The following is a 13,469-nucleotide window of genomic DNA, read 5'->3' as shown; positions in this document are numbered from 1 at the left end:
AACAGCCCGATCCACAGCCACAGCAAAGCTGAGACCCGTGGAGGCGATGTGAGACGTGGGACCAGCCATCTTGAAAAGACTGCAAAATGCTGACCGTGCAGCTCTCGAGGCACCCTCGAAGCTATGCATTGGGGTCTGAGAAGCCCCAACCCCGAGCAGCTCGTGCAACGAAGATCTCCCCTCCACACTCACCGAGTGCTGCGTGGGGGCCTTTTGCATTTTCCTGCTTGACACATCTGTCCGGTCACTTGCCCATTGGCTAGTGGCCTCTACGACGAAGAAACTACAAAACTATTCTGCTAGTCTGGTTGCTCCAGACTGGCCCTCGCTCCCCTGAAAAGAAGCCACCTCTCTGACCTTGCTGGTCCGAGTAAGAAGCGATCTTCAAATCCTGCGTGGGTTGCCTTTTCCAAGGCCTGTTGACTCCGATGCGGAAGCCGACACCGCCGACAGCGAGAACCTTCATGGGACAGCTCGTGATCCACTCCTGGTCATCCTCGATGCCCCAAAGTCCACGTGGCAGCGGGGTCTAGCTTCTCAACAACCACCTGATTGCGCCCGACATCGCATGGTTCCTTCCTGGTTTCATCCTGGTCACTGGCTAGTGACCCAGACTCTGTCCCCTCTGCTTTTAGGTACTCTACATCTACGATCCACTCTTGGATCCAACCGGACTCTTCTCTCCTGGCCGCCTGCAGCATCTTCATCTCCAGGCTCCATAGAACTCCACGACGAAACCCGACACACTTTGGCACCTATGCACCCGCTTCCTGTGGGTGAGGTAACGATCTAACACCGGTGCTCCTGTAGTGGGTTACACCTCTAGTGTCCTAGTTTAAAGTGGCATAATTCTATTCCAGTCGGAAGACTTCCAAAACAGTAACTTTATAACTTTTACGCACCATTGACTTTGCATTGGTGCATGCGTGTGCTTTTAGCGCTGCACCCGAATCCCGCGGGCTACTCCCGTCCTAACTGCTGTTAGTCCAGTGTAGTCCCAGCGATTCCCAAGGCCCTAGGCCTTACCATTGTTCGAGAAGTGGTTCTTATACCACTTAGTTAGTATATGGTTTGAGTGGCCACCAGCCCTATCCATAATTGTGCAACTTTTGTATGTTTAACTGTGCTTTTCTTTAAACGCTTGTGCCTCTGGACTCATAAAGAGTACAGAGGATTATTCTAGTAATAAATACATATATTTTTATAATATATAACTTGTGTGGTGTCCTTTCATTTGATATTACAGGACTGCATATGGTAAAACAGCTGGCTTCACATGCCCTCTTGAGTTAAGCCTAAGACTGCTTAGTCCATGCTACCATAAGGATAGCTTGTCTATAAGGTTGACTTTACAACCACCACCATAAGGGATTGTTTGGACTGATACAAGGTGCTCACTAGAATAGTGAACATCATACATCAGGCCAACTTCTCACATTTGGTGGTCAAGGTAATCCATCAGAAATGTGCCAAATAGCCAGGCGGCCATTTTACAAGTGCGCTATAGTCAGAGACACTGGTAGTATGCGATTTTGTGGATGCCGTGTTTTGCGCATATTTTGGGATTTGCCGCATTTACTACATAACCCATTATCTGCTGCACAATCTACAGACAGTAAGAAAAAGAAGTTGCTAGGGCAAACGGTGAAAGGTTACTAAAAATGCAGTGACGTATTGCCACGCAGGGGAAGGCCCTTTGCAAAGGTTCACTGGTCAACTTTCTGTTGCTTATTGCTGTATTTGGGTGGCACACTTGTACTAATGAGGTAAAAGCTTTGCCAAGATAGTGTTAGCATGCGTAGAAACTATAAATCAATCAAGAGATACGAACACAAAATGTGCTGCATTATGCCGCATAATTTGCCTTTCTTGACACATTATTTAGTCAACCCTGACATATATTTGTCCTCTCTTGACGCATAAATCCAGTGGCCCTGATTATAGTCAAAGGCACGTGTCATACAGCTGATGGGACATCTGCCACATTTCTGATGGAACCCCCTGTTCACCAAACTCTACTTTCCAAGATCTTTAAATCAAGGATATTATCAAGGGGGGAGGAGCTTGGCGGGCATCCGAGATGGCCGCGTGAGCACAGCGCTCCCCGGACCCCCGCCGCTCCCGGCTTAATATCCTGCTTTAATCCTGATTTTTTGCGAGGATTCATATAGAGGACGTTGGGCTGATCTACCTGGACCTTTCAGAAACTGATTTGGACATCGGGTGCCTGAATTATGTTCAATTGAACTTTTGGGCTCCGCCCTCGAAGTGCGCCCGGGACTGGGTGAGGTTCGGTGGCTGTCTTGGAGTTGAACAACAACGGCAGGGGGATTGGTCTTGTGGGTCCCCTTCTTAAGTTTCGGTTTCGTTTCTGCCTCAGACTGGGACATTGGTGAGAGGGTCGGGCCAGAGCTGCGGCCGGGACACGAGTAGGTTGTCTGGCCCTTTGCTGCACTGTTCCTGGAGTGGGCTGCCTCTATCCTGGTGATACCCCTCTTGTGGTCCTTTGGTCCCGGGGCCTCCATTTCTGGTGCCCGGTCCGTCGACCCTGGTGACTTTACTCGTGACGCATCTTCAAAATGGCGGGCAGAGGGGACCGAGAGACGCGCAAGACGAAGACACCTCTGCGCGGGGGTCCGGTTCAATCTAATGTTATGGATCGTTATACCCACTCTAAAGGGTCCCCCGGAGCTGCCCTGCCCGGTCCCATTGCGTCCGACCAAGTAGTGGATGCGTCGACGGAGCCCTCCTTACAGGACATCATGGGCGCCATTTCTGGCATGAGGGAATCCATAGGCCAACAGTACGAAACCTTGGCCCACAAACTTGACACTGTGGCAATTGAGGTGAATTTGATTCGAGCCGATCTCTCCAAGACGAACGAAAAGGTGAAGTCGTTGGATATCAAATCATCCAGCCTCACGACGGACGTCTCTGATATTCAGACGGAGATTGGCAATCTCCGTAGGGTGAACGATTTCATGACCCGGCGCTTGGAGGATTTTGAGAACAGGGCACGTCGCTGTAATGTTCGCGTGGTTGGTGTGCCGGAGAATCCAGAACCCCACTCGGTTGATCTCCTGGTTGAAGACCTCATCCAGAACCACCTTTCTCCGTCTGGCCTTAGTAAATTTTTCACAGTGGAGCGCGCACATCGTGTTCCGGGGGGCCAGGGCAAGCCAGGCGCCCCGCCGAGACCTATTGTTGCAAAGCTTTTCCACTATAGAGATCGGGACGCTATCCTGCAGGCCTCGCGGGTGAAGGGCCCGGTGGCCTTTGAGAATGCCACGGTGAACTTTTATCCGGACTTTTCCCAACAGGTCCAGAAGCAGCGTATGGGATTTCGTGGTGCCAAGAAGCGTCTTAGGGACATGGGGATGCGTTACGCAATGCTCTTTCCGACCAGGCTGCGGGTGGAATATAATGATCGAACTTTCTTCTTTGATCGGCCAGATGCTGTGAATGACTGGCTGGACTCCCTGCCTCATCGACCTCCTGAGACTGAGTCCGAAGCCCACCCGGGCGGTGCTGAAGGTGGCGTAGAGAGCTGAACATTTCGTCTTTGACTGATGCCTTGTTTTGTATAACTTTTCCATGGATGTAAGCCTATGTTCCTCTACCTCACATGTGTTTTGATGTATGATCTTTTTCTCGTCACTGGTTTGATCGGGGGGCGGGTGGGACGGAGCCTTTCCTCCTCCGGGGTCTTTGTGTAGAATAGGGGTTCTTGGGCGACAGGCACACTGCAGGTTGGGGTGGCTTTTTAGCTTTTTGCAGGGGTGCAGGGTGGGGGGTGTTTTCTTGTTATTTGGGAGGTGGGTGGTTGGGAAGTTCGTTGTTTGTGTGTTCTGTGTTCAAGGCGACTTTATTCTGTATTTGGACTGCTTGTTATGGTCATGCTCATTGGTGGGGGGTTTGGGCTTTTTCGGGTGGGATGGGGGGTAGCGGGTTGAGATTTGTTTCGTGGAACGTTAACGGTCTGGGAGATCGTATCAAACGAAGTGTGGTGTTGAAATGTATACGACGTTTATCTCCTGACATTGTTTTCCTGCAGGAGACTCATTTGATAGGCAATGTTTGTCATGCAATGAATAGGTGGGGCTATCGCCTCGTAGCACATTCGGGGTTTACCTCGGGTTCCAGGGGTGTGGGTATCCTTATCCGGGCTTCCCTCCCCCTGGCTATTGATGATGTTATTCAGGATGACCGGGGGCGGTATGCTGTTCTTGTGGGTCGATATGAAGGCCGTGCCCTCTCCTTATTAACTGTTTATGTGCCCCCCGGCTTGCAGACTTCTACCTTTTCGGATTTGGGCCGTGTTTTGTTGGACCTCCCTGATAGTACTCTCTTTCTGGCTGGTGATTTTAATTCGGTAGTCTCCGGCCTCCACGATCGCCACCCCCCTAGGGATACCCCGGCGGCTCAGCAGTGGTTGGGTGGATTTCTGGATACCTTTGGCCTGGTGGATTGCTGGAGGCTTTTGCATCCTACGCAGCTTCAGTACACCTTTCACTCTGGGGCCCATGGGAGTCTGTCTCGGCTGGATTATTTCCTGATGCCTGCGGCTCAGTCCCCAGCGGTGCGTGAGATTGTGCACCTGCCCAGGGGTATCTCTGACCACTCTCCGCTCTGGCTTCGTTTTGAGGTTGGGGTGGAGGCAGTGGGCCGGGTGGCCCCCATTAATCCGTGGTACCTTACCTCCCCCGAGACCCGCACCCTTTTGCTTAAGTCCTTGGACTCGTATTTTCTGGATAACGAGGGGTCGGTTTCCTCTGCTGTGTCCCTATGGGAGGCCTTTAAGACCGTGATTCGTGGGCAGGCCCTCTCCCTTATCGTTGAGGCTAAGAGAGCGAGGAATAGAGAGGTGGTTGATCTTGAAGGGGAGATTTCTGCATTGGAGGAGGGTTTGGAATCTGGTGTCACGCCTGAGAAGCTCCATGCCCTGGGTCTGAAACAATTTGCTTATAAGTCCATGGTCACAGATGCCGCCAAAGTGATGTTTCGGGAGCAACAGGGTCGATTGTATGATGTGGGTGACAAAGCGGGTAAATTGCTGGCATGGCTGGATAAGAAGGAGAGAGCTAATCGTGTGGTACCCGTGATTCAGTCTGCGAGTGGTGTGAGTGTAACGGACCCGATTGGAATAGTTGACCGGTTTGCCGATTACTTCCGTGTGGTGTATACCCCTGTGTCTGTGAGGGATGTGGTTGACTCTCGCCTTCTGTTGCGTGATATAGCCCTGCCCATTGTTTCCGATTTAGACCGTGTGGCGTTGGACTCCCCCTTTACGGTTGATGAGATAGCTACTGCCATCCGTTCCCTCCGTTCGGGCAAAGCATTGGGCCCGAACGGGTTGCCAATCGAATTGTACAAGCTGCGTCCCGATAGGGTGGCTCCGTATCTTCGCGCCATGCTTCTGGAGTCCCGTGAACGGGGTATTCTCCCTTATGATCAGAGACTGGCCACAATAGTTGTCATCCCCAAGGAGGGTAAACCACGTGATCTTTGTTCCTCCTATAGGCCCATATCCCTGCTAAATGTTGAACCCAAGGTATTGGCGAAACTCCTGGCATCCCGTCTCCTGACGGTCATTAGTGACTTGGTCCATCCGGATCAATCTGGATTTATCCCACATCGCAACACGGCTCTGAACCTGCGTCGTCTTCACGGCGCGGTCGCGGGGGCGGGGCTTCTGACGGAGCCGGCCATTTTGGCATCGTTGGATGCTTCCATGGCCTTCGACACGGTGGAGTGGCCTTATCTTTGGGCGGCTCTTGAGAAATTTGGTTTTGGGCCTGAGTTTATTGGTTGGGTCCAGTTACTGTACGCGGAACCTCTGGCGCAAGTAGTGGTGAATGGTAGGGTCTCGGCTCCTTTCGCCCTTGGTAGGGGTACCCGTCAGGGATGCCCCTTGTCTCCGTTACTGTTTGCGCTCGCCTTGGAACCATTGGCTGCTTGGCTTTGTTGGGAACCTTCCCTCAAGGGGATCCGCTGGTCTCCGGACTTTGAGGACCGCGTTTCGCTTTACGCGGACGATATCCTTTTATATCTCACCTCCCCGCGTAAATCTCTGTCTGTTCTGTTTGACGTTCTTGCTTCCTTTGGAGCCAACTCGGGCCTTGTTATTCACTGGACCAAGTCCTGTGTATATGTTCTTTCGGGGGTTTTGCCCCCCTTGCCGAGTAGACTTCCTATTCAGGTGGTCCAATCGGGTTTCAAGTATTTAGGGATTTTTATTACGTTGGACCCGACGCTCCGCTTTGAGCGTAATCTCCTACCGCCGTTACTTAGATTGCGCCTGGATGTGGCCCGTTGGCGTAGGCTTCCTTTGTCTCCTCTGGGCAGGGCGGCCCTGTTTAAAATGATGTCCTTGCCGCGATTCCTTTACGCGCTCCAAAACTCCTATGACGCTATTCCTAAGACCTATTTCCAAGAGATTGAGAGTCTTCAACGGCAATTGATATGGGATGGGCGTCCGCGTATCGCACTCGCGAAGCTCACCATCCCTTGGTATGACGGGGCATGGCGCTCCCCGATATCAAGCGATATTACTGGGCTTCCCAGTTGTCTGCCATTAATCACGTGATGTTTTCCCCGGGTCGTAATCCTGCATTCGAGATGGATAGACTCCAGCTTCCGGGTGGGGACTTTACTAGAGCACTTTATTCTCGTTCGGCCGGGCGCCATCTTGTGGGCCCATCCAAGATCGTAGTAACTGTATGGCAAGCTGCAAATGTGAGTTTGGGGTGGGAGGATCGCTTGACGTTGGCGACGCCGCTTTATGCCTCGGAACGTTTGGGCGGACTTTGGTCTACCAAGGGTTTCGACCGCTGGGATGTGATTGGGATTTGTAAGGTGGGTGATGTGTGCTCGAACGGTTGTGTGAAGTCGTTCCAGGCCCTCCAGGCGGAATATGGTTTGAGTGGTAGGGAATTTTTTCGCTACCTGCAGGTCCGGCACGCCCTCGCCTCAGTCTTGGTTCCTGATGAGGCCCTGACTGAATCTTCCCCCCTCGAGGACCGCGTCCTTGATGGGCATCTTCCCGATAGTACTATTTCTCTGATTTACAAGAAATTAATCAATCATCGGGCGGACTTATTGGTCCGACTTCGGGAGGCCTGGGTTGGAGATGGGTTGGAACTGGACGACGAGGATTGGCAGTCGGCACTCTCTTCTCCCAAGGAGGTGGCCATTCCTGCCCGTCTCCGTTTGGTTCAACTTAAGATTCTTCATCGAGTTTATGTCACGGGTCCTCGTCTGGTGACGATGGGCTTTTCTTCGGATGGGCTATGTAAGCGTGGTTGTGGTTTGAGTGCGACCTTTTTACATATCCTTTGGGAGTGCCCGGTTGTAGCGGCTTACTGGGCTGCTGTGCTTGAGGTGATGACTGCTGTGACGGGTGTGGCCCTGCGGCTGGAGCCTCGTCGTTGTCTGTTGAATGTGTGGGAGCCCACTGACTACTCTGTGGCCCAGACCAGGTGGGCTACCCTGGGATACATGATTGCGAAGCGGGATGTTGCGCAACTCTGGGGCGCTTCCAGGCCCCCTGAGGTCTCGAAGTGGGAAGAAAACATGGACTGGTCCATGTTTCGTGAGAAGACGGTTTATGTGGCCAGGGGCAGACCCAGGGCGTGGACGAAGGTTTGGGGCCAGTGGAATGATTATCGTGGGGATATTTGCACCCCTCCGCTTGTAGGCACTGCTGAGATTGTCCTATCTCCCTAGACGAGCGTTCCCGGAACCTTCCCATACGTTTTTTTTTCTATATTTCCGGTTCTCCCCGCTGCTCCCCTCCCCCCCTTCCGGCTTGATTGGAGCCTCCGGGCTCTGGGTGTGTTCTCCTGATCGTGGACCGTCCCCTCCGTTCTTTGGGCTGACCTTAATTATCGTGCATTCGCCTTTTAGTGTTTGTTTTTCTTTTTGTAAAATAAAAAATTCAAATTGCTCTGTGATATATGTAGAGTAATGCTTTGTGCTCGAGCTGTACCTGACCACGGGTGTACATTTCTATTTCGTGCATTGTGCCTTATTATTAGCGGCCAGCCCGTGAGGTTGTAGGCCCATTCTTGTACTTTTCTATGCTTGCTCCAATAAAGGTTTTTGAACAAAAAAAAAAAAAAGGATATTATCAAGAACTAGGGAGGATTTACAGTACAGCCTTACTAATTCTCAGTCTACTGTACAGACAAAGATATAGGTGGCCCTTTTGTGTTGATTAAACATAAGCGAGGGACCTACACATTGGCCTCCATAGAGTGTTGACACTGTCTATCCATATCACTCATTGCAGCAAGGGGATTCGACCAGGCTTTGTTCCTATGAGTGACCAACTCACTTGAGCCCAGTATCAACAACTGGAGGGGAACCTTCCCCCATAATTCCCTTACATTGGGATTTTCTTCCACCAACTGAGGCTCTATATTTGAATTTTGGTGTCTTTAGTACGTGTATTCCCTCATAGTACCTATCCGATTCAACCGGTTGGCGCTTGAGGCCCATTAGTAATCCATCTAATATAACGACATTGTCTGCTGATGGAGAGACATTTATTTATTTGCTTGCAGCTTTCTGAAGGAAATTCTCTGGCTTCTGTCACACGAAGGGAAAGATGAGTGCGACAAAAGGGAAGCTAATGCATAGCGTTGTTTTAGACTGCGCAGAGTCTCAATAGTATAATCTATTCTGGGAAAGCAAATGAGGAGACATTACGTACCAACCACAGTAGATGGTCCTAGGAGTCCACACAGGTGTGGCAGATGAGCATCACATGGGAATGGGTTTCATCCTGCAGATACATTATGTGGTCGGGGAGTTTTCACCCGGTGTCGAGGAGAGGCCAAGATTGGAATGGGCCTTACATGTGCACAATCCACAGGAATGGCTAATTGGCTCATAGTTAGAAGCGAGGCTCACTTTAATGTCCCCCACTTTCAAAGTTCTTAGGCAGACCCTCCAGCTTATCGCGATTTCGCGATTTGCAAAAAAATCACGAAATCGCGCGATCTCTGGAAATGCCGCGATATTTGGCATAAAGCCCGCGAAATTTGCCGTTTCCACCGAAGAGGAGCGAGGCACCCATTTTCCATTTGATTTGCGGCGAGAAGAGAAGGAGCCAGGAGGTCGAGGACGCACGGCCGAGAGAGGGAGAAGACCACGGCGGCCGAGAGAGGGAGAAGACCACGGCGGCCGAGAGAGGGAGAAGACCAGCACCACACCAGCAAGAGGGGGAGAGAGCACGAAGCGGCAGCGACACACACGAAGACTCTTCCTCATTCCTCAGAGACTCGGACTCGTCGGAGCAGGAGGAAAGCCGGCCGGCGGCGAACAGAACACTGACAGGTACCGTCCGTAGGCAAGTTTAAAACCAGCTTCGTTAAGAAGCGCTGCCCGGGTGGGAGGAGGGCAGTGGAGATGTGGAAGAGGAGTGAGGGAAAAGCTGTTATTGCAGGCCTCGCCCGGCCTTGGGTAAAGTTTTTATTATTTATTTATTTATGCATTTTTATATAGCGCGGACTTTACCTGAAGGCGTCAGAGCGCTTCACATTAGGAACAGAGATGAAACATAATGAGAAACATTACAAAAGAACAGATTGCAAAAACATACGTTACTTACATAAGGTAATAGTGACATTTGTGAGCAAACAAAATACATGAGGTAGTAAAAACTGTGAGCAACCAAAAATACATGAGGTAGTAAAGGTAATAGTGACAATCGTGAGCAAACAAAATACTTGAGTAAAACTTGTGAGCAACCAAAAATGCATGAGGTAGTCAAAAGTGCACAAGAGGAGATGAAAGTGACAAGTGTGCAGTTATAAGAGAAAACAGAGTATAATTTGAGGTATAGTACTGCAATAAGTGCTAGACACTCAGGCACAGGAACAAGCGTTACGTGGGCAAGGTGGCACTTGTGCAAGTATCAAAGGTAAAAACATGTGAGAGGTAGCAGCCGTGTGTTGCAAGGGCAGAGTGGTGTGTGCATGTTACAAAAGGCACACCCTCCAATCACAGGCATACACTGATCTACTCTGTGTGCTCAAGAGTTCTGCAAGGGCTGTTGGACGATTCATACCACACATCCATTTCCTTGGTTTCTGTATATTTTAAAACCCGGTAACTGTGCGGTCCTGACGACGTGTCCCACCACTTGTCTCTCCTTTTACAATTATTTATAGTTTTGCATGAAGGAAAAACATAAACCGAGGCTTACGAAAAAGTATGTGTCCAGGACTAAAGGATTTTTGTAAATGTGGATATTAATGTTGCTTTCTCCCTACTTGCAAGCTAGTCACCTGCAAAAGAAACAAAAATTAGTGACATTGTTTTGTTATTAATTTTTTTTAATTAATATATGCTCAGCAATTAGTACAGTCCTAGTTTCTTTACTCTACAAAGTTAGGCTGTTCGATGGGTTCAGGGGGTGTTTCAACGTGAGAGGGAGAGCATGGAGCGGGGGTGGATGTAGGAATAAAGAATGGAGGGCAGTAAGTCGGGGGGTAGAGCAGAGGGAGATTTGGAGTGCTCGGAAGAACTGAACGTACGTGGCCAAGATTAACATGCCTTTTAACTAAAACAAATGGGCTGAATTGTAAATAAACAAAATGTACATAGCTCCATGTTGTCAAATAACTCAAACAGTAAGATATCTGTGTTTGGTGTTGCAAAAACCCCAAAATAAAATGCCGCTAAATGCCGCTAAATTTCCATTTTTGTGCCGCTAAATTTTCATTTTTGTGCCGCTAAATTTGCCAATCCATGCCGCTATATCCTGGGGGGTCTGCTTAGGCAACTCCTGCCCTGGAAGCGAGAGTGCTGCCATGCTTCCACAGAGCCTTCCTTCAGGGCTATCTTCCAAACTCTCCTTGACCAATGCATTCACTTGAAGGTCTACCTAGGGTGGCTATCAAAATGTATGAAACGGCACTTATCAAGGGACAGGGAATAAATCAAGTGGAAGATGCTATGTTTTGCACACAAATGGGTGCCTTTTGAATGTATCCTTCGCAAAAGAAACAATTGATGGAGGGGAATGCTAAACAGTGCAAACATTCACCCCCAGTCACAAGGATCTGGGTTTAATTCATTATTCTTTTGCTCAACACGCCGCCCCGGTTTGGACTCAGCCATATGTAAATCAGTCTTGACCCTGTTCCTTATGGGAACGGTAACTATATAACAAAATTAAGGAGTATCACCAAAGATGAGGCTAGACAGCCAATATTGGTGGAATGAGACATTGGTATGAAAGAAGAAGTCCTTCTTTGTTTTTAAGGAACCCCTCACTCACCGACCTGGTCGGTGACATGCTTCATCATCGGGGCCACCTTGACAGCCGAATGCCATCAAGGTGTGCTGCGACACCTGGAATACAGTGGAGCGGGTATGTGGGTGATGAATGTAAAAAAAGGAAAAAGGTCAGTGAGTTAAAAATTGTCCTGGTATGACTTATCCAAACATTATTTATTCTAAGACTACTGGACAATATTAAAAACAGTGTATGTTGATACAATAAAGGCTTTAATAGGACCTAGTGTATCTGTGGTATGTGTTAGGTCTACATGTTTCAAACCAAATGGGAGTTGCCGGTTTTTCTTCAGGACCAAAATGATGTAAAAGGAGTTGGGTGGTCAGGGTACACTAACACCCTGCCATACCTGCAACCCTTTCAAAACACTAAATAGCAAATTGCTAAGTGGGTAAAGGAAAATGCAACCCAAATGTGGTTACACTCAAAAATGCAAAAACTCCTCAATGGAGAAATGCTTGCTGCACGGGGATTGAGGGGAGAGGCTACAGAGCTCAAACGTATTAGTTTCTCTGCTTGGAAATCGGCTGATAACCTAATTCACCCCTCCGCGCACCCGTTATGGGAACGGTCCAGCCCAAACTGCCAAGCCTGGTCCAACAAGCATCCTTGGGCCGGTTTCAGGGCATCACCCCATATCAGCCAGGCTAGCTTGAATTCAGTGGCACAGTCAGCACGGGACCCCCGTCTGGGCATACCCTTTCCACTTAGGGTGACAAATGCAAAAGAAACAATTGATGGACAGAATGGTGAAACCCCGAAACCGGTCCTAGGATGCTTGTTTCCAGAACAGGGAAGACCTAGCCTGGCAGTTAGGTCTGGACTGATCCCATTGGGTGCAGGGTCAAGACTTATTTGCATATGGCTGGGGCCAAAATGGAATGGCATGTGGAGCAAAAAAAAAAAAACAATGGATTTAGGCCCAGCTGTCTGTATTTGGGTGAATGTTTGACATTGTTCAACATTCTGTCCATCAATTGTTCTTTTTGCATTTGTCACCCCAAGTGGGACAGGTATGCCCAGACGTGGGTCCCCTGCTCTCCATGCCACTAGGGTCAAGCTAGCCTGGCTGCTGAGGATTGAAATCCCGAAACCGGTTCCAGGATGCTTGTTTCCAGTCCAAGGAGGACCTGGCCTGGCAGTTTGGGCTGGAATGTTCCCATTGGCCACAGGAATAAGACTGATTTGCATATGGCTGGGTCCAAACTGAAATGGCATGGTGAGCAAAAAAAATATGGATTTAGGCCCAGATCTCTATACAGGGGTGAATGTATGACATCGTTCAACATCCTGTCCATCAATTGTTCTTTTTGCTTTTGAATTAGTCCTAGCACACAGTGACTAGTAGAGAAGGCAACGGTCAGACAACATTGGAAAATAGTTTTCAGATTGAATGAAGGGTCTCACTTTCATCTGAGATTGATTTGACATTTAATGTGGTAAATTAATTAAAGCATACCAGAAACCGCACATATTGTTGATCCATAAGTGACGCCACTTTAGTAGCGCTTGTATTTAAATTAACAAACCAGTGCAGTCTGGGACTTGTAGTTTGGGATTAATTCAAAAACTACTTGCAAAAATGAAATCCGATTTCGAGTACCTTGTGGTCTGGACAGAGTGGGGTGATTTGGTAACACTACAGGGGGTAGAAAAGTGAAATGATGGCCTAAATTTGGAGACTTTGTTTCCGTGCCTTAAGGGTAGTCAGGAAAATTGGACAAATAAATAAAATACTGAAGGGTATAATTTAGACTAAAAGTCACTGCCCACCTCCGTTCATGCTTATTCCGACAGGTCGGTGCTACCTAAGTCTGGCAGGGCTGGTGCAGAGTCAGTCGGACGAGTGATGTTATGCTGCCCAGCCCTACGAGCCTTTCGAGGCCTGTCCCTAACTCTCCCATATGTGCCTTAAATGTGAGTAAGTCTGGGCCTGTTTGTGTGTGACTCCGAGCCCCTCAGAGCCGCCGTCTGGGTCGGAATCCTCCTCCCTGTCTTCAGGGCTTTAAGTGGGATTAAAAAACTGGGGGGTCTCTCAAAGGGGCGTGGCCAGTGTAATTAGGGGCGTGGCTTTAAAACACTTCTGTTCAAAATCTGTGTTTAGCATAGTGTGCCGCCCAAGTCCAACATGTATTTTGCTGTTTCTGCCATTGCATCCAGATAT

The sequence above is a fragment of the Lissotriton helveticus genome, chromosome 12 (assembly GCF_964261635.1).
Source record: "Lissotriton helveticus chromosome 12, aLisHel1.1, whole genome shotgun sequence".
In the NCBI taxonomy this organism is placed as follows: domain Eukaryota; kingdom Metazoa; phylum Chordata; class Amphibia; order Caudata; family Salamandridae; genus Lissotriton; species Lissotriton helveticus.
This window is presented reverse-complemented; position numbering follows the sequence as displayed.